Raw genomic sequence first — 25,385 nt, 5'->3', positions numbered from 1 at the left:
CTGTGTATATGCTACATTGGGCAGAAACGGCTTAATTCACTGTGGGTTACGAACCTGCAGTGGACGGTCAAACCAGAGCTCCGAAACATGACTAGAGGTGTTCTCGGGAGCCTTTCTGAAGCCTGCAGAGGCTAACTGTGGCCTCTGCAGTCCTCAGAAAGCCCTTGGGAGTATTTAAAGGGCACTTGTAGTTTTTGAAAAAACCGGAAGTGCCCATTAAACACTTGGGGGGGGGGCTTTCCGAGGCCCATAGAGGCACTGGCGTCACTAGGTTTGTATCTCCTGGTGCAGGAGCCCAGTGTGTCATCCCCATGGTGGAACCCATCCCATGCAATGGGTGAGGCAACATCCTGGGCTGTGGGCATGGTGCATCACCATCGCCCAGCCCCTGCTGGTTTTTGGTGATACCTTTTAATAGAATAGAGATATTTCAACATGGTTTGTTTCATTGCATTCTGCATGAAAATACACATCAAATGATGTATACCATGAAGGTATTATTAAAAAATACCAAGATTTAAAATTTTTTGGCCAGTAGTGTCACCCCCCATGCATGTCATTCGGTGTAGCCCACACACCCCCTAGTAACGCCACTGCACAGAGGCTACATATAGCCTCTTGCAGGCCTCAGAATGGCTCCAGGTGCGACTGGAACAAGGTTCCGGTCACATCTGGAACTCCTATTGGAGCACAATTTGTGGATTTAATTATCCGTGGAAGGTCCAAGAATGGATCCCCCATGGATACCAAGGTTCAATTGTATCTTTATATTGCCAGGATAGTGTAATAGTTCTGCAGTTGATCTTAAACCTTGAAGATCCAGGTTCAAATACCTGCTCAGTCATGAAGCTTCCTGGGTGACCTTGGGCCAGTCACTAGCTCTCAGCCTAAACTATCTCATAGGGTTTTGGTGAGGACAAAAGGAGGGTAGGAGCTATGTATACCACCCTGAGCTCTTTAGAGCAGTACTTCTCAAACTGTGGGCCGGGATCCACTAGGTGGGTCGTGAGCCACTTTCAGGTGGGTCCCCATTCATTTCAATATTTTATTTTTAATAGATTAGACTTGATGCTACTATGGTCTGTGATTGCATTTGGGGAAATGTTACAACCTGTACTTTTAACAAGTTGCTATGTGTATTCTTTTAACAATGATAGTCAATGGGACTTACTCCTGGATAAGTGTGGGTAGGATTGCAGCCTAGAATAGTTAAAAATTTTTCCTGCTTGGTGATGTCACTTCCGTTCATGACATCACTTCTGGTGGGCCCAGATAGATTGTCATTCAAAAAAGTGGGTCCCAGTGCTAAATGTGTGAGAACCACTGCTTTAGAGGAATGGTGGTATAAAAATGTGATAAATAAATCCATGAAAAATACACATAATATCTTCAAGGATATACCACAAAGCATTAAATTATTTACATGCATGTTTTGAATGTTTCAAGTCACTGAAAAATCACCTACCTTGCACACAAGTTGTAAATATTTAAATATGTCTACAGCAGTGGTTCTCACAAATTTAGCATCGGTACCCACATTTTAGAAAAAGAATCTTGTCGGGGCCCACCAGAAGTGACCGAAAGTGACATAATCGAGCCGGGAAATTTTTAACAATCCTAGGCTGTAATCCTACCTGCACTTACCCAGGAGTAAGTCCTGTTTACTATCATTGTTAAAAGCATATACACAGTAGTCTGTTAAAAGTACAGGTCTGTAACATTTGCAGTCACACGCTATGGTAGCAGCAAGTCTAATAGATTAAAAATAAAATATTGAAATGAATGGGGACTCATCTGAAATTGGCTCACGACCCACCTAGTGGGTCCCGACCCAGAGTTTTAGAAACACTGGTCTATGGTATTACTCAAATATGTTTTTATATGGTATGTCCCAGCATTTATGAAATGATGAAGCAGTTCTTAGTAAGTGGCAAAATGATTACTCCTGCTATCCTTCAATTACTTTTTAAAAATCTACATAATATTACCATTTTATGTAGATTGAAAACAGCTCAGAAAGAGATTACTGAAAGGGCACATTTGGGCAGGATAGATGAATTACTTCTCTTTTCCTTTAAAAGTCCTCTAGAAATGTTAATCATCTTAAGGGTCAAGGACATAATTTGTATTCTAAGAAGATAGCTTCTTACTAACTTCTGTTTGAAGTATGAGCTACTCCAGCAATACTATTTCCAAGTCCCAATCTATTACATCTGACAAGCTCACTGATAAGGACAAGACTAGCTCTGTATAAAGAACCACAAAGAAAAAATGATTTTTTGTTTTTCAACCTTTCCCCCTCCTGACTGATGCGTTAACCTTGATGCAGTTCTTATATTGTCTCCTAGGTCATTCCAACATGATTATGATTATGTTAGTGGAGACTATAACTGTCAAAATATTTTTTGAAAATGTTATGTTATGAACACTCACATCTCCTAATCTACTTGAGACGACCAAGAAATGTTTACTTTCAGCTGTCTGCTTTATTTAGACACAATGATCCAAATTTATTCAAACAGACCAAAACAACATGAAATGTTAAGACTGTCCACAAGAGGTGTATAAATTGACCCAATAAAATAAGTTAAAAGTGATTGTATTCATTATGTATTCTACACATCTTTTTGATGCAGTTTGGTGGTTTTTTTAAACAGTGTTTGATTCTTGAAAACAGAAAAAGGAAGACTGTCATTTGTAATCTTCCCCACCCTCTAAGGGTCAAACCATACCTTAAGTGTACACTTAAACATGATGTGCTTGTTTTCCCCCCTAAAACATCCACCAGAATTGATCCAAATCAGGATTGCAGCATGGGTAAAGGGACTGTAGCCTGCTGTCTCTGCCATCCAGAACAGCCCCAGTTTGCCCAGGAGGAAACTCCTGAGCCATGGAGAACCCAATCCAGACCAGGGAGGCTGCCTTATGCTGAATCAGAACACTGGGCCATCTTGGTCATAAGAACATAAGAACAGCCCCACTGGATCAGGCCATAGGCCCATCTAGTCCAGCTTCCTGTATCTCACAGCGGCCCACCAAATGCCCCAAGGAGCACACCAGATAACAAGAGACTTGCATCCTGGTGCCCTTCCTTGCATCTGACATAGCCCATTTCTAAAATCAGGAGATTGCACATGCACATCATGGCTTGTACCCCATAATGGATTTTTCCTCCAGAAACTTGTCCAATCCCCTTTTAAAGGCATCCAGGCCAGACACCATCACCACATCCTGTGGCAAGGAGTTCCACAGACCAACCACAGGCTGAGTAAAGAAATATTTTCTTTTGTCTGTTCTAACTCTCCCAACACTCAATTTTAGTGGATATCCCCTGGTTCTGGTGTTATGTGAGAGTGTAAAGAGCATCTCTCTATCCACTCTGTCCATCCCCTGCATAATTTTGTATGTCTCAATCATGTCCCCCCTCAGGCGCCTCTTTTCTAGGCTAAAAAGGCCCAAACGCCATAGCCTTTCCTCATAAGGAAGATGCCCCAGCCCAGTAATCATATTAGTCGTTCTCTTTTGCACCTTTTCTATTTCCACTATGTCTTCTTTGAGATGCGGCGAGCAGAACTGGACACAACATTCCAGGTGTGGCCTTACCATCGATTTGTACAAAGCATTATAATACTAGCCGTTTTGTTCTCAATACCTTTTCTAATGAAAAAGTGCCTACACAGTGACTCTCAAGGTTTCAGACAGGAATTTTCTTCTGCCCTACTGGATATACCAAGGGTTAAACCTAGGATCTTCTCTATGAAAAGCATGTGCTTTACCACTGCTCTACCCTCCCCACAAAAGTACAACTGCCTGCTCTGCCTCAGCTGCACTGAAGGGCGAAGGCCTCAAACTTATCCTGACGTTGAGCCTTCCAGGGCAGGATGCTAGCTTGTAGCCACTGGACATGCTCTGAAGGATTGTCACCACACCATGGTCCAAATATGGATTGCTTTCCATAACATTATAGATTTCATAACCTATTTTCTAATCATTTTTGAGTGCAGAGTTCTAGGAATGAACTATACACTTACTTACACTGAAACGCATCTGCCATTTTGCTGCCCATTCTCCCAGTTTGGAGAGATCCCTCTGGAGCTCCTCACAATCCCCTCTGATCTTCATCACCCGGAAAAGTTTAGCGTCATTTGCTAAACCTCACTGCTTTTCCCTGGCTCCAGGTCATTTATGAACAAGTTGAAATGCACTGGTCCCAGGACAGATTCCTGGAGCATACCACTTTTCACCTCTCTCCACTGTGAAAACAGCCCATTCAGACCCATTCTGTTTCCTAGTCCCCAACCACTTCCTAATCCCATAAGAGGACCTTATTCCCTGTGAAGTTTTCTCAGCAGCCTTTGGTGAGAAATTTATATCAAACTTCTTCTAAAAATCCAGATATATAACATCTAAGATCTAGGAAAGAAAGTTCTAGGAAAGGAAGTCCACTTTAATGCCTACTGGAACAATTACTGTGTACTTGCACACAGACTTTGATTGAGTTAAAATTCCTTATCACTAGACAGAGTAATTGATGCAATTAACAATACTCCTTTGCATTCTTGTCTAATATTATTCTCATGTGAAGTTCAAACTACTACCACAATGCTACTGCATTACTGTAATGGAAGATCAGAAGATCATCAGGTAGATGATGTGGTGTTGACAGCGATTCCATGTTTTGTTTGACAGCTCTGGGAAGGGCAGGGCTGGCTCCACAGCTTTAATCAGGAGGTCTGGTCTAGAGCAGGGGTGTCCAAAGTTTTTGGCAGGAGGGCCACATCATCCCTCTGACACTGTGTTGGGGGCCAGGGGAAAAAAAGAATTAATTTACATTTAAAATTTATTTACATTTAAAATTTGAATAAATTTACATAAGTTTACATAAATGAATATATTAAAGATGAACTTATATGAATGAATGAAGGTCTTGCAACAGCTCAAGGCCCATAAAAGGCCTTGTAGAAAGCAAGGCTGGCCTTTCCTTTGCTGCTGCTACTGCATCACAGACATGAAACAACAAGCAGTGGAGGGAGCCCTCATCCCACAGCTCATGAAAGAGGTCAGACAGTCGCCCTCATGCTGAGAGCAGCTGCATTGGGCCATTGTGGGCTCCAACAAATCTCCAGAGAGCCAGAGGCTCACTGGAAGGCCACATTGGAGGGGCTCCCTGAGGGCCGCACTGAAAGGCCTCAAGGGCCGGAGTTTTGGCACCCCTGGTCTAGAGGGTAGAGCCTCTGTTAGCCTGAAGAGAACATCAGAAGGTCGCTAGTTCGAGGACACCGGCAGCTCCCTGAACAGCTGAGAATGGCGAGACCTTGAAGCAGCTGATATGCCAAGCTAAGTGATTCCACCTGCTCTTGGTGTGAGCAAGAAGCATCTTGGCTGCCCTCCATGTGAGAGATAGAGCTGCTTGACAGCCTGTGTGGGAGAACTGGAGGCCAGAAGTGAGACCAAACCAGGAAGATCCATTCTGAAATGTTGTTGGTTCTTGAAAGAAAAAACCTCTATGATTGTAAAAATCCCCTTTAGGAATTTAGAAATGCCTGCCTATGTAAACTACCTTGAATAAAGTCAGAGGAGTAATCCGATGACCCGAAAGGTGGTATATAAATACCTAGTTATTATTATTAATCAATCAATCAATCAAGGCCAATGGAGACCTGGATGGACACCTGAGCTTCATTAATGGGACTTTGAATGAGCTAACGAGGTAGCTCACAGCTGAGCTGCATTTGGACTTAACAAGGGGCTGCAGGATAAAAGGCAGCTTCAGAAGGAGCAGACCTGACCAGACCTACAGGACATGGATAGACCAGAGGACTACCAGAACTCTGGTGGAGGACACAGAGGAAGGGACTCTGCTGCAGTGGACTGCTATGGGAAGGATTGGACTGCAGAGGATTGGACTGTGCTTTGGAGACTGGATTGGACTTGGACCTGGACCTTTACTCTCTAAGTTAAGTGGAGTTTTGGGGAGGGAAAGCCTCTGGATAAGAGGGATTGCAGGGAATGTGTTTGTAGCAATAAATTCTTGTTAATTGCTCAACTGATAAGGAGTTCTGTTTGTTTCTCTGTACACCACAGCTGTTGTTTCTAGAGATAAGGGGGTGTTAATTAGACAAAAAGTAGGCAAAGGGAATATTTTGATGGGAAAATTACTTTGATATATTTTCTCTCAGTATACATACTTGACTAAATATTGTATGAAATAGCTCTTTATGACAAAAGACAAACACGACCAAAAATCATTACTACTTTATCTTTCTGTATTCGTACAATTTGATAAACTTTAGAAACAAAATGTATTGCGGTGACTTTGTAAGTTCAACTTGTTCTAAAATTACTTCCAGACTTCTTACAGGAAAGGCCTCTATGTTTTGATAATTATCTGCTTGCTACTCTTCTTTCATGCCTCTACATATTTCATCTCTCTTTGGCTACAGTATGATGCACACTTAGCTGGGAGAAAGTTTCACTGAACTCAATGGGGCTTCCTTCTAAGTAGACAAGTACAGGATTGCAATGCTGATTATGCGTCTCCATTTTGTCATTTCTCTGAAAACAAGCTAGTAGATATATTAAAACCATTTAATTCACTGATTATTCAATCAATGAATAAAATACAAAGCCTAAAAATTGGAAAACAGTGTCAGAGATTACAGAAGAGTATCCCATTTTTATTACAGAAATGTTAAAAGAAATGTAAAGATTATGGAGAGTGGGGTTTGGCGGGAAGAGTTATCAGCCTGATTCAGACATATACTAAATCATGGGTACTGAAAAAGCCTAAGGAAGTTGCAGGCTCATGCTTGAGAGAACAGCAAACTCTTCCACTTTAGAAACTAACACCAGCACCTGGTTATGTGTCCATGTGGTATACAATGCTGCACCAATTCTGGTCATACATGGAAAGTTGGTTCCAGAAGGTAATGCTAGGGTGTCATGGTCTTTGACTTGGGTATCTCAGAATTCCATTCAATCTCCCAAGCTATTCAACATCTGCATGAAACCACTAAGAAAGGTACTCCAGTGGATTGAGCTGAGTTGTTACTAATACATGAATAACTCCCAGTTCACTTTCTCTTTATCACTTGAACAATGAAAGGTAACCCAGAAAAACAGTGGAAATCTTCTGAAGGCAGTGAAGGGCTGACAAACTGAAGCTAAATTCAGATAAGACAGAGGTGCCATTGGTTATAGGAGACCTCATCCAGGTCTAGGAGTACAACATGCACTGGACAGAATTGTAGCCCCACTTAAGGATTAGGTTCATGGTCTGGGGCACCTTGATTCAGCACTGCTCAGTAGAAGATCAGGTTGCTGTTTAGGCCTGAAGAACCTCTGCAGATCTTCAACGTTACCAATTGCATCCATTCCTGGAGAAAGCAAACCTGGGCACTACTACTCATGCCTGGGCTTGAGTCTACATCTAGGCTTGACTACTGTAACATGCATTACATGGAACAGCCTCTGAAAAGTGTTTGGAAACAGCAGCTGGTCCAGAAGTCCTTGGCCTAGGGATCATATTATTCCACTGTTATGAGATCTGCAGTAGCTCCTGATTTCTTTCAGGGCTCAATTCAAAATACTAATATTTGCTTTGTAGGCCTTGGTAACTTGGCCCTAGGGAATCTTCAGGACCAGTTCTTCCCATATGAACCTTCCAGTTTGCTAAGGATCTTACTCTGTGCCCCACTTCCTATAACAATGCAGCTGCATGGGACTGTTGGCACTGTTGCTGAACCCGCTTTTCCCAGAGGTTCAGATGTCCCTCTCCCTAAAACGCCATCTGTTGTGCTGAGAAGAGTTTTCCAGCATTTATGTGGTATAAGATATGGTATTTATTCTCTACTGAGGATCCATGTAGACATTTGTTTGCTGCACTATACTGATTTTATTTTGCAAGTTTCTTTGAACATTTAACTGCATATAAATATTGCAATAAAGTTTTTAAAAAAACAACTAACTGCAGGAATGGTGGTTTAACTGTAGTTGGTTTGAAATCATGACTTGTTCTCATTATAGTTAACCAACCACAGTTCTGAGTTCATATACAACACAGAAATGTGGTTTGCTTTAAATGACTGAGAACGATTGCTCTTCTGTCTCCTAGGGTTCCTCAGTTTAGCATTAGATCTGAACCGAGCCATAAGCTGAAATCTCTGCTCAAGTAGAATGAAATCTTGGCAACTTTGGGCAAATTGATCTTTTAAAGTCCAATCCAAACAAACTCATGCCAACCCAGTGCGGACACAGTGTCACAAATGTGCTGCAAGGCATGTCTGTGAAAGTCTGAGCCGGTCCACCGCCGGAGTTGGCTCAGTGTGAGCCCGTGCTGAATTAGCACTGGGCAGAGAATGAATTATCACTGCTGGGAGCTCTGGGTGAGCGCTGGGCAGTGGAGTGATAAGTCTGGGGGGGGAGGCGTTCCAGGGCAGGGGAAGATGTGGTGGGGAAGGGAGCAGGGAGGATATGGTGACAGGCTCTGCTGCCATATCCTGAACCCCTTCCTAGCCCAGGAGACCTGACATCGGTCTCCTTGAAGCTGCACCTGCTCAGTAGTGGGCTCAGATCTGAGGAGGCCAATCAGGGCTGCCTGGGTCTTACATGGGGTAAGGGAGCATAAGCATAAGCTCCCTTACCCTGAGTAGCCCCGGCACTGTTTCCCAGCCCCATAGAATGCATCGGTAACAATTTCTGTACCACTGAAGCCCTGGGTACTGAGAAGCTTTGAATTGGCTTGTTAAAACATAACTTCTCTTACCATAGAACTACCCAAGTAGGTTGTGAAGTTCAATAAAAAATACCCTCCTTGGATAGGGTGCGCAAGTTATCAACTCATGTAAACACTCTACTAATGACTTGTGTTTTTATCTATAACTACCATAACCATGATTCATACCACTACAGTCCAATATCGCATGATAACAAAGCAGCAAGTCAGGAATGACTCCAGGAGTTATTGCTTTCTTTGGAGCTTCATCCTATTCACCTAGTATTCTCTGATTCCATGATACACTTTGCTAAGTTTGCATAGCACTGGAACATGTAGGCAGCAAAGAAATGTTGACATCTATCCACGGGAGGGTTGAATTTACTTGCACTAGAGAAATACATCACATAAAACCTCAACAAAAGTTTAGTGTATGTTTGGATTAGATGCATCTGCTGGCCCACAAGAGTAGTGGAATCCTACAAACTTACGTCATAGCCGAGGGATGGGTGCACACAACCCCAGCTACATTCCAACCGAATGAAGAAAGTGTGAAAGCAGCTAAAAATCCAGCAATTCCTAGGCAAGTTGATAGGAACAGCAGCCACACAACGAAACAGCTGTGCATGGGGTATTACTTGCTACAAAATTCTCCCGAGCTGCAATCTTGTTGCAAGGCAAGAAATAACTAACTGACCATCTGCTGGACTATAAAAGTTTTTACTAAAACTAAAAACTAGAATCCAGAGCTCAGAACTAAAACTAAAAATAAACTTAAAACTCTGGTACAGTTAAAAACTGAAAATAAAAACTGATAAAAGTAGACATTGAGAACTAAAACTGAAGGTTAAAATATGTAAAAACTAAAAATTAAAACAATAAAAAGTAAGAACTGCATGCTAGAAACTAAAATCTTATGATTCACCCACAACTTTGGTGGGCTTCCTCAGAGGCTGCAGTAACTTCTTCAGGCCTTTGAACTCAGTGCTCACCTGTTTTTATATAGGTTGCCCACTCAGTTAAGTTGTCAGCTGTTATTGCCAGCTGGTTCTTTATTCTCCATGTAGCATTCTTTAGGACTGGTAGCCACACATTACTTACTTTCATGGTTTTTTTCTTTCTTTTTATTCATATTGTTTTGGTAACCATATATTTCATTTGCTTCTATGTGCAGCATGGCCTTTCCCAGTTTGAAGAGACACTTGGCCAACAGTCTGAGGCAAAGAAGGAAGGCCCACAGCCAGGGAGACAGACCAGGGACACACTACACTTGCTCCCAGTGTGGAAGGGATTGTCACTCCCGGGTCGGCCTTTCCAGCCACACTGGACGCTGTGCCAGAACCACCGTCCGGAGCGCGATGCCATAGTCTTCCGAGACTGAAGGTTGCCAACACACTGATATACATGTGTGTATATTAATGAACAGTGTTAGCTTCAGTCCACATGCAGTACCTTCATATTGCCATCCCCACCCACCCTGGACAGAAGTGCTTAGGAACTTGATGAACTACTATATGTCATCAAGTGCTAGAAAAGAGTGCTAAACCCACTTTCCTCTGAATTTTAGTGTTGGGTTTTAACTGCTGTAAACTGCTTTAGAAGCAAATCTTGGGTAACAAACCAGGTATAATGTAATCAATAGAACACAGAATTCAGTGGTCAAAATACTTCCATCCTACTTCCTACTGGTCTCTTTATGATTAAAAAAGGGGAAAGAATATACACGAAGACTTATGTTTTATAGAAAAAGACTGATACGCAAACTGCTTGTAAGTAATCCATGTGTAAACCTACACGTAAATGTAGTAGTAGCACCAGATTACTCCTTACAACATAAGTTACAAATTAGCTCAGGGTTCTCAAACTTCTTATAGTTGTGACTAGCTTTGTTGGTTGCAGCGACCATGCTGCACCCCAGAATGCCTTGCGGATTCCGGGTAGTAGGCCCATGATCCACCAAAAATTGGGTCATGACCCACAGTTTGAGAACAGCTGACTTAAGTTGTTATAATTTACACCCACATTAAACATAAAAGGCAATATTCATTAAAACTGTCTTGGGTCATCCTGGGCCTTCCCTGGCCTTCCACCACACATGAGACAAGGCAAATAGTTGCTTCTATTTGCCCTTGCTTTGGCACACATGTGCACATGCATGCTCTTTAGTTCAGGAATTCTTAACCAGGGGTATCCATAACCCTTGGGGGCATGGGTACCAAATGATGGGTGTATGGGTCTCAATCTCTGAACAACTGTTCAAAAAAATGTTGTTAGATTAGATTAATAACTATCACAATTATCAACATGGATTGAGGTGTTCTGTTCTTAGCTATCCATATTTAAAGTTAAACTAAGCTATTGACATCTTGTGAAGTTATACTGGTACCTAATAGGACTAGTGATGATGATTCTGACAGTCTGGAGAAAGTGGTATGGGGACATATTGGGTAATCCACTAGGGGTCTGTAATTGTAAGAACCCTTGCTTCAGTTATTGCTGCCTCCTCTGAGATATTTGCATAAGGGGGGGAGGGAGAGAGAGAGGGTGAGAAGAGTATTTCACAAAATAGGAGCACCTCCTCTTTCTGCTTTTTAAGAATTTCACAGTAGCAGGAAGGGGTGGCAACAACAGAGGCACCTGAAGGTAAGGGGACAGGAGCACACAGGACACACCCCTTGGCATTCAACCATCCAAGATAGCTGCTTCACTGACAGCATCATGGCTCTCATTATAAAGGGTCAGATTGTTGCAGATGATAAACATAGGAAACCCTTTGCCATCTTTAAGCTTTGTTACTCCAAAGGCTCAAGCAGTTCAAATGGTGCCCTTTAGTTTCATTCTTTGTTTTAAACAGCACATTTATTTTGGATAGGGAGAAGGAAAAAAGCCCATAAAATTTCCCACTGTTGTGAAAAACAGAAACAATTGCTAGCGTTACGAGATACTCTAAGCCTGAGCCAGATGATGACCAGCTTTTATTCGGTACTATACTTTGCTGCAAGCAGTAAATTTGAAAGTTGAGTTCAGCGGTGCCAACTCAAGTCACCTCCAGAATATGGTGAGGGTTAGTAGGGAGCTGCTGTTATCCCGCTGTAAGGGCTTCACATGTTTATAGAGCAAATTTACTCAGGAACAGCATGGGCCATTATATACAAAACCCCAAAATAAATTTAACGTTATGTTTTGGAATCGCTCCACAACTGATGATTTCATAACATGTTTTTCTTTTTGTTTTTTTAAAGAGTGAAATTGTGAACAACTCTTACTACACCTTCATTCACTGATACAATTATACTGGGCTGTTTGGGATCAGGAAATCATTTTATGAGTTAGATCTGACCCACAAGCCACTAGTTGGCCATCCTTGGTTCGTTCAGTGGCGTAGCTAGAGGGGATACAAGACACTAAGTTTTGCAGGGAGCCTCACCACTGCATGCAAAGAGCTCCTCCCCCTTTCCTTCACAGTAAAAATGGAGGCATATGCTCCTCCGCCCAGAATGGCTCCAAAGGGAAGGGGGAGAGGCCGTTTGCATGCCATGGTGAAGACTCCCTGCAAAACTAAGTGCATTGCACCCCCTCTAGCTACACCACTGAGTTTGTTTGATATATACAGTTTTGGAATCACTGCCCCATGTATCCTGAATATATGCATTGTTTTATGCCTTTACTTTTCTCTCCTTCCTCTGTATATTTTCAGATATTCAGTCCCTTTGGGATAAGAAATCACCTTCTCATTCCATGTAAAGCACTACATGCAGATGGTGTACCAACAACAACCTACATATACATTAGGTATGCCCTATAATATGCCCCACCTCACAGCTATCAATAACTAGGATTACAGAGCTTGCACATTCATTTATAAAGGAGTTAAAAACCTATCAGACACTTCAAAGGAATTTTAGCTGAACTGGCTTGGTCTAGTCACATAATTGACTTTAATGATGCAACACCACTACTGATTTAAGGGCTTTTGCCTTTCTCAGGCTTGTTAGCAATATGTGCAATGTCATGAAAACACACAAAATAAAAGGTTTTTGAGAACTTGCTACTTGTTGACTTCGCCCCTGCTAAGTGGCAGGTAGAATACCAAAGTCTCCCTTAGGCAGAAACTGTATTGTGAATGTTCTCTTTTGTTTGGATTTTGTTTTTGCCCAGTTACCTACAGCAAGTAAAAATTAAAGCACAGCAACATAACCTTTGCAATTACTACTACAAAAACAGCCCCTGCTACAGTTGTATTTCAGACTTACACAATTGTTTCTTACCCATTAACCAAAGTCTCATTTTCCATCGACGTCTTTCCTAAGCAGATGAAGCCCAAATGGAAGAAGATTAATCCTGTGTGGAATTCTTATGAAAATGAGGAAAATATATTTTCCTGGAGCCCTGTGTATCAGGTATCTGAAAAAAGCTCAAGCTGCAGCTCCTACAATCCCCTTAGTTGCCACTGACTGTTACCATCATAAATCTTAAAGGACAGAAAGAAACAATGATGAATCTCTTAACTCGACTTCCAAGTAAGCACAAGGTATTAATACTGCCAAATGCTGCTTCAATGCGCCCATGAGAAAAGATATACGCAATCTGTAATGGCTGCTTATTTCAGTGAGATTGTTTTGAAGCAGCACAAAGAAGTGGTCATCGTTCCCCTCCTTTCACCAAAGCAAAATCTTCTTCCACATGGCTGTACAAATGCAGAACTACCCTGTAACTGTGCAAACTTTCCTTATTAGGAACACTCCAAAGAATGCTGCACACATCTGGTAAAATCCCTTTGAGTATGGTAAAGACATCTGATGTTCTCTCTCAACCAAGCCAATCAGTCCTTTATTTTTTAGCATTCACTGCGACTCCTCCAACCTTAACAAGCAAGAAGTTACAGCACCAACCACAATATTCTTACAAAAGTCACGCAGATGTGAAAAAATAATTTCATACAAAAGGGTCAATGCATCAAAAACAACATGCAGTTGTTTCGGGGGGAAAAAGCTTATAATAGTTAACTACAGTGCTGTTAAAGTTTATAGAGTGGCTAAAAAAGTTGTGATCAAGAAAGATACATTGCCTCAATTAAGCCCCACTTCCTTTGGCAATGGTAGAGTTTAGCTGAAAATTAAAATGGCTTTTAGTATTTTCTCAATCACTAATGTGAATGTGAACCTTACATGGGCTAGAAGAATACATTCAACTTGTTAATAGGGAATATAAATGGAAACAACAATATTTATACATATACAAAGAGCACAAGAGAGGCACAATAGATATTGTAATGGCAGGCATGAGAATGTGACAGACGACACCTTTTATTACAGTGGGCCCTCCTTACCAGTGAGATTTTGGTTCCAGATCCCACCATGGATAAGGAATTATGCAGATGCTGGGGTCCACTCCCAAAGCTCACACAATTACCTCCAGAACCCTTTACTGGGTCATGCCGGGCTGGTGACCCATTCTTTTGGCCTCCCTGGGCCTCAGAATGGCCCAAAGACACGTCCGGAATCTACATTCGGTCAAACTGGAAGTTGCCTCTGAAAACCAGAAACCACTTCTGGAGACTTCTGCAGGTCATTCTGAGGCAGTTTAGTGTAACTCCACAGGTTCTAGATGAGTACTGTAATCGTAGGGAATCTCCAGAGCAGCCCATGTGGACACTCTGTACCCACGGAGGGTTAAATCTGTGGATACAGGATCCATCCCTGACTGTATACTTATTCAGTAAAGCTGGTTTTAGCTTAAAGAAAGGACTGCATGGATTTATTTTGTAAAATACCACTATATTGTAAATAAAAAGTACAACCTATTTTCATATCCTCCTTTGAAAATTGCTCAATCACTAAGCATAACCAGGTTATATTACTGCAATGTGTTTATACTTCTTTGAATGACCAGAAACTTCAATTAGTACAGAATATAGTTAGGTTATTAACAGTGTTGGAGACTCAAGTCATGAAAATGTGTGATTTTGGGTGACTCAGCAACTCATGAGTCACACGAGTGCAAGACTCTGAAAAAGACTTGAGTCAGGGCCCCCCTGTCTTGGCACTCATCCCCATATGTGCTGACTCAGGTCTGTGTCTGGGGGTGCTTGCTTACTGTTTTAGCCATATGGAAAACCTTGTGGAGTCAGCTTTCCAACAGCAAGCAGCAGGGAGTTCCAGCCACAAGTCAGGAAAGGGTTAATGTGAAGGGGGGGAGGCGAACTGGGCTCTCTTTTCCTGTCTCTGATAGGAAGGAAGGAACAGGTGATCATTGGACAAACTACGGGCATTCAGGTATTTTTATTGGCTAAGGGAGAGCAGGAGCCCAAGGGGATTCTTGCCTTACAATTGGCAGCAAAGGCCCAGAGAGGAGGGAGAAAGCCCAGTTCTGTTTTCCAACCTTACTACTTCTTGGCTCTGTTGTTGCTTGGGGGAGGAAGCCTCACTGAATGACTGGCTAAAGTGGGACTACTTCTGAGTAGAGCTCCAATGATTGGGTCGTCCTGGTGAACCTTGCAGCCACTACTCGTAACCCTCCTCCCTCTTAACACTTCCTTTCTGGCTCTTTCACACTCCCTCCCACCCCTCCTGCCCTGTTTACAGATGGACGAGGACAGCAGGGGAGTGTTCAAAGAGAACTCCGACACACACACAGAGCCCAGAAGCAGCCCCACTTTTTCCACGGCAGGCTGTTAAAGAAAGGAGTAACTCAACTCAAGTCCTTTAGAGTCACTAAAGGGTGACTCAGCGATTCGGAAAGTGCCCCCGTTAGGACTCTTTTTTGAGTTGAGTCGTGGGGGGGGCGGTGATTTGGCAACTCAACTCAAATCAAGCCCTGCTGGGTTTTCCCAACACTGGTTATTAACTAGATTTTGTAGATTCAACCATATTCACTAGTGCTTAAAGATCTGCACTGGTAACCAGTTTGTTTTGGTTTGTTACAGATATTACAAAAAAAGGCTACTATATGTAGCTGCAAGACATGTTGGGTCCATCTGGAAACCCTGCCAACTGCACTCTTGTGTATCATTCCCATCATGCACCAGAGCATTTTCTAATCTAGATCGAAGCTGCTGGACTGATCAAGTGTAGTGAAATCACCCCCCACGATGGTCAGATAATATTCTCTGCCCAGGCTACCCTAGGGACCAATAAAGACCTGGCTGGTTCTCCAGCACACTTGATCTAACCTCATGCTCCTCAGTCTAAGCAAATAATAATAATAATAATAATAATAATAATAATAATAATAATAATAATAATAATAATAATAATAATACTGGTAATACTGCCTTTCTGACCATTGGATTGCTCCTTTGTCTTTATATCAAAATAAATCAATACCGTATATCAATGTAGACAGTCTTGTTTTGCCTTGCCACCCCTCGTCTCTTTTGGTACTTACTGGTCCTGACACCACTTTCTTCCTCTAACCCTTCTGATCATTGTTAGTCCAATCCAACACTCGACTCCAGTCCACTGTCTTGGGCAGCCCAATTCTAACAGGCTAACCCCCACATGCTCTACATTTACCACCAGCTTCGAGTGCTGTGAAAAGGTCTGTAAGGCACTCAGGCGCCAAGGGTAAGAGCCAGCGCTGAGGCCAGCTCCAGTCAGCACTGGGTCTCAGTGCTGGCCCAGTGACAGGAAGACAATGGACTGGAGCCTCAAGTGGTAGGTTTCACCACTGGATGGTGATGAGCCTTTTGGGGGCAGAGGGAAGGTGGGGGAAGGAGTAGAACTTGAATGGGGGAGGGCAGACTTTGGGGTAAATCAGGCCCAAGAGGAGCAGAGATGGTGGCAGACTGCCCCCAAATCCTATGCTGCCTCCCAAGCCAAAAAACCCAACATGGGTCTCTTCAGTTCTGTGTCTGCTCAATAGCAGGCATAGGTCTGAGTAGTCCCAGAGGGACCCATATAGTCCCACCATTGTTTGACAGAGGGTAAGGAAGTGTTTGTTCCCTTATCCAGAGGAGATCTCTGGAAGCTTCCCTGGCTTCAAAGGATACAGTGGCAGCCATTTTGGTGCCATTGTAGCCCTGGGCGCTAGGGAAGCATAGAATTAGCCCCTTGTCTATCTGCACTGCAATCAGACCTTTCTAGCTTGAAGCCAAATGATGGCCTGAATGTAGCATCTAGATTTTTTTAATGGTTGTTCTTCATTTTATTCATCGGGAATCTTTTATATTCTTTTTAAACTGTACATTTTTCCAGAATGATTTATAATACCAATAGAATACTAAAAGCAAAATGCTAGACAATACAGAAAATTTCCAAAAAAAGGAAATAAATTTAAACATCAGTATTAAATTCAGCAATTTATCTACATTACAAAAGTTTACGTTTCAAGTAAAAGCCTTCCTATTTGCTCAGAAATAAGAAAGGAGAATTTTATATATCTGAGAATTGTCCGCTCCATTGGTTCTAACTATACATTGGTTCTTATTTCATGTGATTGATTAGTTTCGTTTTATTAACTGCTTTGGAAAATGAGCACTGCTAGGGGGGAAAAAAAGAAATATTTTATATGAACAAGCATAGCATGGAAGCCAGTTAGGTTTCTCAACAAACAAGCTACCTACCAGTCAACCCAGTCTTTCACAAAGGATCACATGCTAATACATTTTCAATTTTGTTTAATATCATAAGGAAAAGTATGTTTTAGCAGCACAATACTTTCTGCTGCCATTCCTGAATTTCTTCCAAGTTTACCTACATAAATCTGTAGTAACTTTAAACTGAACACAGCATTCCAGGAACAAACTTGGTGCCATATATAGAATGTTCATCTCTGTGTGCAGCACATGGTAACCCTCCCATCCAAAATAAGGCTCTTATCATTGTTTCTGTGTTTAAAAATACAGAAAAGGGTAGCCAGATGTCTTATGTCTGACAGTCCATTCTTGCTTCAGAACTGCTTTCTATATTCAACAAACCACACAATCTTCATACATGGGAATGACATATCCACATAAGACAGAAACAAATAATTTATTTACATGCTAAGTATTATGATAAAAATGTCAGTGTCTATATCCAACTAGTCTATATCAAAAATATACTTCTACAGTTCTAAGTTTATTTCGACGAGCAAACCTTCTCAAAGAATATTTACATAACAAAGCAGTCTTTAGTGAAAATCAAGATGTGGGATTTGTATGTGAACAAAAAATCAACCATGTGTTAATCCTTTTTCCGGGATGCATGTCCAGGGCTACTAGCAGGTCCCCTGGTCAAAGCCACCCTCTCCACTTAACTTCCTTTCCTTCGAGCAGCCCATTTTTGCTGGTTATCCTTGTGGTGGCTAAGCAGACTTTTTTGTCTTGTTCCTACAAGCTACCTGACTGACAGACACAACTTCTTATTTCAAACTGTTTAACAAAAGTCAGCCAATGAGAAATGAGACTCAGAGAGCCCAATCCTAACCCCAATCGCTGGTGCAGTCGTGCCAAAAACAAGCACACTGTATACAGTGAGGGCGTTGGATTGGGAGACTTAGGAGGAAAAGGAGGATTTAAATTCCCTTACGCCTCTGTAAGCTGCCTGGTGCACAATGGGTCTCCTCAGACCTGCACTATCAATTTCACTAGTGCAAGTACATGGAGAAAAAGGGGGTCACAGAAAACGGAGACAGGTTCTGGTGTGCATCATTGTCATTGGATCCACTCCTCCCACAGCCTACCCCACCCTGTTACACCCTTCTCCCTGCCCAGTTTTTCCCACCCTCCCTCACTCCTCCTGCCTTTCCCACTGACTTACCTGCTCTGGAAGGCGAGAGGAGAGCCAACGACACATGTGGGAAGGCTCAGCATTACTGTCGGAGCACCTTTTACAACTGGTGCTACTAGATGGCTGTCAGCACCAGTGGAAAAGGCACTCTGACAACAGCCAGCCCAGGTAGGATTGGGTTGTCAGCCATTGCACATAAGCCATTTGGGAAAATGCTACAATGACTGAGAAATTGGATTCACGACAAAGGTTTAGTTTTGAAAGAAAGACCTAGATAAAAACATTGCTGTTCTATATCTACAATAGTTTGTGATGAAGGGAAGTGAGCATACACAAGATTATCTGTGGATAAACAAACATTTCAAGCCTTCTTCATGTTAGAGCATTTCACTGTGGTTCAATGGCTCTGGTTCCTCCAATCTTTATCACATTACCAAATATCCAGGTTTCTCAATAAGGACTGAAATCATTTGCCAGGAGGAACTTTTTACAAGAATCAAAATTCAAACAACCTTTATTAGGCATTAATCCTGAAACACACAACTAGATGCTTTTCTACCTAAAAAGAAAAAAAAAAACTCTTGAGAGCTGAATGTAGCTACTTTAAGGAGATGATTTGTCAGTTGAAATAGGACCTTTCGTCATAGATTCCAAAAGAATTCCCACATACAGCTGAATCACTGCATAATTGTATTTTAACCCTCAGACATTTAACATATTGACCATAATCTAAAAAGAAATGAGCTTAGGTCCACATAAATCAATTCAATGCATTTAAGCACACCTGCATGCATTTGTGGCCTTCACATTTTCTCTATTCACATGGCTAAGCGGCGCACTGCAGCCTAGTACAGAGGTAAAAATCACGATGAATATGCATTGCTGACATCCAATGAGCAAACATGTTCAGCCTCAGGATATGTTTACTGTTCAATTAAACTGTAATTGCACACTGTGAACGCAAATATGATTATATATTGGAAATTGGTATCTATTGACACCATCCACTTAGGAAAATTCTATTCCACTGAAACGATCACTAATGCACAAAGAGCTGAAAAAGATTGTTTTAAGGCAGAAACTAAGCTCAGTGGAATGTCTGTCTAAAAAAAGGAGACATTCTCCCTACATGCTACGTTGGCTCATAAAGGTAATCTGCTTTTGCAACCAGTACAGAGTTACAGCTGCTCTCCTTCTCTAGAACAGTAACAGCAGAAAAAAAACTTCTTTACATTCCAGCATGCAGAGAAACATTTTCAGTATGTCAAAGTGATTTTTGCAAATGAGCAACTAACTGGGCAAAGGGGAACCTTTTTAAAATGGTGGGACTCTTATTTAGCAGGTAGAGAGTAACTGTCCCACCCACTCCAGCATAGCATATGTTTCAGTTGCTCTTTGTTAGTATCATTTATGTGTCTTTTTAAAAAAATTGCAAGTCTGATGGGGAAGAGAACCAGCTTTTTATCTGGTGTGCTATGTAAACTGCTTTATGAACCATACTCTGGTTTTTCTTCAGATAGTATAAATCTTTCTTTCGCTTTATGAACCTTTAGTTCAAAAGCTATATAAAAATATTTTAATAATGTACATAACCTACCTACATTTATTTTCCTGTTATGTATTTTAAAACCGAAAGTAACATACAGATAAAGTTCTAAGGTAATGTGGGAGTTTGTGAAGTGGCATGGGTTCTGGAACTATGAGGTTTTGCAATAGTTCATACTATGAAATTGACTGAATTGCATGCTCAACAGTCATTTCATGCAGCAACAAGTAAGATCCGAGACATGACATTTTAAACAGTGGTTCTCAAACATTTCAGTCTAGGGAGCCCTTTACTCTCTAAACAATTTCTTGGAAATCCTGCATATGTGTACAGTGGCACAGCGACGAGCAGGGAGCAGCCACTCTTGGTGTGGTCATGGAGTCCCTGAAGGGGACTCAGGGAGCCCCAGGGCTCCTAGGAGAACACTTTGAGAGACAATGATCAATGATTAACTCCTGATCGATGATTAACAATCATTGCTAGGACAAACAAAAGAAAACATTTCTTTACCCAGTGTGTAGTTAGTCTGTGGAACTTCTTGCCACAAGATGTGGTGATGACATCCAGCCTATTTGCCTTTAAGATGGGATTGGACAGATTTCTTGAGGAAAACTCCATTACAAGTTACAAGCCATGATAGGTATGTATAGTCTGGGGTTAGCTGGTCGCTCATTATGAGGGCCGAGTAGGAATTTTTTTTCTGCCATCCAAATTGGCCGTGGATGGCAGTTTTTTCACTTACCCCAGACTGGCGAGGGAGGGAAGGTATATTCAGTAGATCTCATGCACTAAAAATTGGTCACTGTGTTTAATAAAGTAGCACAAGTTAAACCCAATTGCAATCTGGTGTCTTCGCTGGGGGGTATGAGGGTAAATATAATGCTAGATGTAGGAGGTGTCCACCAGATGCAAGTATCTTGTGGTCTTGTGTGTGCTCCTTGAGGCATCTGGAGGGCCGCTGTGAGATACAGGAAGTTGGACTAGATGTGCTCTGGGTCTGATCCTGTAGGGCTCTTTTTATATTCTTAACAATGATAAATGATTAACTGATCAATGATTAAGAATGATCAGTGATTAACTCCTATGTAAAATGAATCATTTAAATGGATTGCATTCCTTTCAAGCTTACCAAGGACAGGTCCAATTTTTTAATCAGTCTCTTCAGTAACTCACTGCTTGAGAAAATCGCTTACTGCCAATAGGCTTGCAGGTGAGAGCAGCTTTGCCCCATCCCCTGGCATGAGAGGGTTGGAGAACTGAGGTAACCCATTGGATGACTTGGAATGCTGAGAATGGAGCCTGTTAGCTGCAGCAGCTCCTCCTTAAAATCAGCCATTTCAGTTGGTTCGCTGATTGGACCCCTCGCTCCCTTGATGATAATCTGAGTTTAGCTGGCTGCTGTTTGGAGTTAGATAGGAAGTTAGCTCTTCACAGGGTTGGCTTGTTGAGAAGAGATCCCTTCCCACTGCCCAGACTGCTTGGTGAACTGTGTAGTGCTGGAGGCGTTAGCCAGGGTGGCCATGATTGGCAGAGTAGTGTAAGGCTGGGATTCAGAAGAAGAACTGGTGTGAACCCAAAGGAAATGGTTTGACAAGTCAAGAACCAGTCTGTGGAGCTTGTTTAGCTCAGATCTGCAGGTTGGGCACCCTTTGCAAAGGAAGCCTCAAAGATCTGCTTGGCTTGAGGGAGGTTGTGCAATTAAGGGTGCAATCCTAACCCCTTATGTCAGTGTTCTCCAGGACTGACTTAAGGGCTGCCTTAAGTGCAATCCTAACCCCTTATGTCAGTGCTTTCCAGCAGTGACATAAGGGCAATGCAGCTCTGAAGTAAGGGAACAAATTCCCTGACTTTGAGGAGGCCTCCGTGAGTGACACCCAACTGCAGGATGCAGCACGTGTCCCATTGGCAATGCTATGCCAGTGCTGGAAAGCAATGACATAAGGGGTTAGGATTGCGCCCTAAGGGTGCAATCCTAACCAACTTTCCAGCACTGACATAGCTGTGCCAATGTGGCATGCACTGCATCCTGCAGTGGAGAAGCAGTCAAGGGGGCCTCCTCAAGGTAAGGGCATGTTTGTTACCTTACCTTGGGGCCGCACTGGAAAAGGGGAGGAGACAAGATGGCAGTGAGTCAGCAGCTTGTTTTTGAGCTCCTCTTTTAGATTATGTCTGGGCTCACCAATTTGTCTAACTTGGCTCTGGATAAGCTCTGCCATAACTTACTTCAGCGAGCCAGATAGCCAACTTTAATTGTGGAAACGTGTCTAAGAGAAAGAAGAGATGACCAACGAACAACAGGTGGCTCCCCAAGCCCATCCAGAAAGGCTCCTAAACAACTCCGTCTGGAGGAGGTACTAGCTGGGAAGAAGCCAGTGGGTGAGAAAAACAACTCTGATTTTATCTCTTCTAACAGATATGTCTCTTTGGGTTCTGAACTTATGACCGAAGGAGTTAGAGATAACACCTTAATAGACAAGTCTCCTAAAAATAACGAAGCTTCTCCAGTGACGCAAGCAAGCTCTCCGAGAATGGCCTTATTACAGGAGAAAATGTTTCAAACAACAGCAGTTCACAGACATCCCTTCACTGGAACTTATGCTGACTCTGATACCAGCAATTCTTCCTTTTTATCACTGCTGGCGGAACACTGCATTGCTTCCAGCTTGTTAATCAATGCTGTGTTCCAAAAGCTTTGTTATATCTCTTGTCAGCTTGACTTGCTTGAACAATGTTCTAATGTAACAGATCGTTCCACGAAATCCTCACTTCCCCAAGCTGACTCAGTCAGGGATTAGGAACCTCAAGACCTCCCTCTGTGACCAAAAAGGTACCAAAGATTGCACACGTTAGCAGTTTCACTTCCAATTCATGCTGTTTTCAACCTTATCAAGTTATTATGGAAATACCTCAATTAACAGGAACAGGTGGGATAATCTCTGGGTGGTTCTTATCTCCTTGAACAAATTACTTCGAATGGACCCTCCACAAGTGGACTTCGATAAGGTTTTTTGGCTTGCTGACAGGCATTGCAAGAAAACGGTGCATCTAACATTCAATTCAACAACAATTCCTCTGACCCTAGTGTGGATGAGGAAATTTCTGGCTTCTTTAAGAATAAGCCCAAGGAGGGTGTTTGCAAGGGAGAGTTACACACCCCCACATCTCTTTAAATGAAACCAAGCACTGCAACTAAGTCAGTGCTGGAAAGTTGGTTAGGACTGCACCCTTAGCATCCTTAACCAAATGTGTGTGTGGTGGGGGGGGGGTTGACACTGAGAAGCTGGGGTTGGTCAGTAGATTGTCTATAGCTCTGGGATAGGGTGGGAACATGCAAAAGGGGAAATAAGCAATAACTGGCTGCCTACCCCAAGCTAGATAGGAGACTGGACCTGCTGCACTATATACTTGCATTTATGAATGTACTGACCTGACAAAATCATGGGCCATATAATTCAAACTGTTTTGTCTCTTTTGGAAGGTGAGGTGGGGTATGAAGCAAAGCCATAATGTTTATCAACATTATCAACAACACAGGATCTGAGAGATTCCTAGCTTGAGCAGCTTTCTCCGCACAACCCAAATTATTGTCAACAGCTACTACAAGTTTCCCTAACCAGTCTCCCATGGTGTAATTGCTCCCCAGGAGCAAAAAACCAGTGATTTCTGTGCTACTTTATGTTTTACGTAAATTGCCTGGTGCTTTTACGATGATCTTAGCTGCTGTTTTAGGGTTGTTGGTTTCAAAGCTATTGACAGTTTTATGTGTGTTAGGAAAATTTTACGTTATACAGGTGAGGCCTGGCATCTGCGACGGATTCATTCTTGGACCCCTCAATGATACTGAAAATCACGGATAAATCCACAATTTTCTGCCTCTGCAATTTTCCGCCAGAGCGGAAAATCCACAATTTTCTGCCAGAGCTGTGCTCTGGTCCCTTTTGGAGGACTCTGGTGGAGCTGGGTCTGGCTCAACGCGTATCCGGGGGACCCACACTGAGCCAGGTCTATGGATGAAAAATCCACAGATAAACAGGCTTCACTATATGCTGCTTTCATGTCCAAATTTTATTGCATGGTTTTATGATATTTTTGTTTTATATTTTTGTTAGCTGCTTTGGGCACCCACATTGGGGGGAAGGGCAAGGTACTCTAGGGGGTGTGTGAGGGGAAAAGGCAAGGTAGAAATTTATTAATAAAAGCAGGTTTGTCATTATTGGTTTGGGGGGAATTTTAATGATTACATTGAGCCTACCTGGAATGGGAGCAGCTCAGGAATTTATGGCAACCATTTCAGCCTTGACACATGTAGCAGGACACATGCCGAGAATTGTATTAACTCCTGGGTAGCAGATGGTGATCTAGGGTTGAAGGAGATTAAGATAACTTCTTTGTCATGGCCAGATCACTTCCTGGAAGGGTCTAGGTTGGTTGCAGCCTTTTACTTCTGCAGGTAAGGGGAGAGGAACTGTACAGTCGCTGACCCTGGAAGCTTACAAACGCAAATAGACTCCAAAGAGCTCTTGGTGAATTTCCTGCCACTAGGACTGGTAACTTATCTGCAGCTCTAAGTGACCTATGGAATTAAGAAATGGCCAGGGCTGTGGAAGAGATTGCTTCTGACAGGCCTCTTCCACATCATAGTGGCTCCTTGGTTTTCTGAGTAGCTTAATGCTAAGAAATGGTAATACATGGTCAAGGCGTGGTTGACAACTTGGTGGTGAATGGTGGTGAAAAACTCCTTATGAGTCTAAAAGGACACAGAGCATACTCCCAAGTCTTCTCTGAGGTGGTGATGGCAGTGAGAAAAGCTTTTCTTCTCTCACCATCATGTTGAGGTTCTATGGCTGTACTGGCTGCCATTTGTCATTGGGCACAATTCAGTGTGCTGATGATGTCAACCTTTGAAGACCTTAATTGCTCAGAGCCAGGATATTTGAAGGACTGCCTTCTCCTGTATGAGACAGGTCACCCCCTGAAGTCATTGAGGGAGCCCTCCTGCATATGTTAACACCATCTGAAGTAGGATTGGCTGCACTGAAGAGGGGGTAACTTTCTTCATGATGGTCCAACATCTCTGAAACACACTCCCAATGAAGCTAAGAACAGCCCCCTCGTAGCTGTAGTAGTGAAATACAGTGGTGCCTCGCAAGACGAAATTAATTCGTTCCGTGAGTCGTTTCGTTTTGCTAAACTTTCGTCTTGCGAAGTGCGATTTAAAACAAAAAAAAAGGGAAAAAAATTCGTCTTGCAAAGCACGGCCATAGAAAAATTCGTCTTGCGAGTCACCAAAAAAATCACAAAACGCTTTCGTCTTGCGAGTTTTTCGTTGTGCGAGGCATTCGTCTTGCGAGGCATCACTGTATCTGTAGTATAGATGAATGTGGAATACATCAAGATTCTCACCCATTGTGAATAC

General features: G+C 42.4%; 1 protein-coding gene across 3 annotated transcripts in view; it reads right to left on the bottom strand.

Moving 5' to 3' along the window:
* ARHGAP6 (Rho GTPase activating protein 6) overlaps nucleotides 1-25,385 on the bottom strand; it is a 283,141-nt gene that overhangs the window by 78,207 nt on the left and 179,549 nt on the right. The window lies entirely within an intron of this gene.

The sequence above is a fragment of the Tiliqua scincoides genome, chromosome 3 (assembly GCF_035046505.1).
Source record: "Tiliqua scincoides isolate rTilSci1 chromosome 3, rTilSci1.hap2, whole genome shotgun sequence".
NCBI lineage: Eukaryota > Metazoa > Chordata > Lepidosauria > Squamata > Scincidae > Tiliqua > Tiliqua scincoides.
The sequence above is the reverse complement of the archived record's forward strand: the minus strand, read 5'-3'. Positions and strand labels throughout refer to the sequence as shown.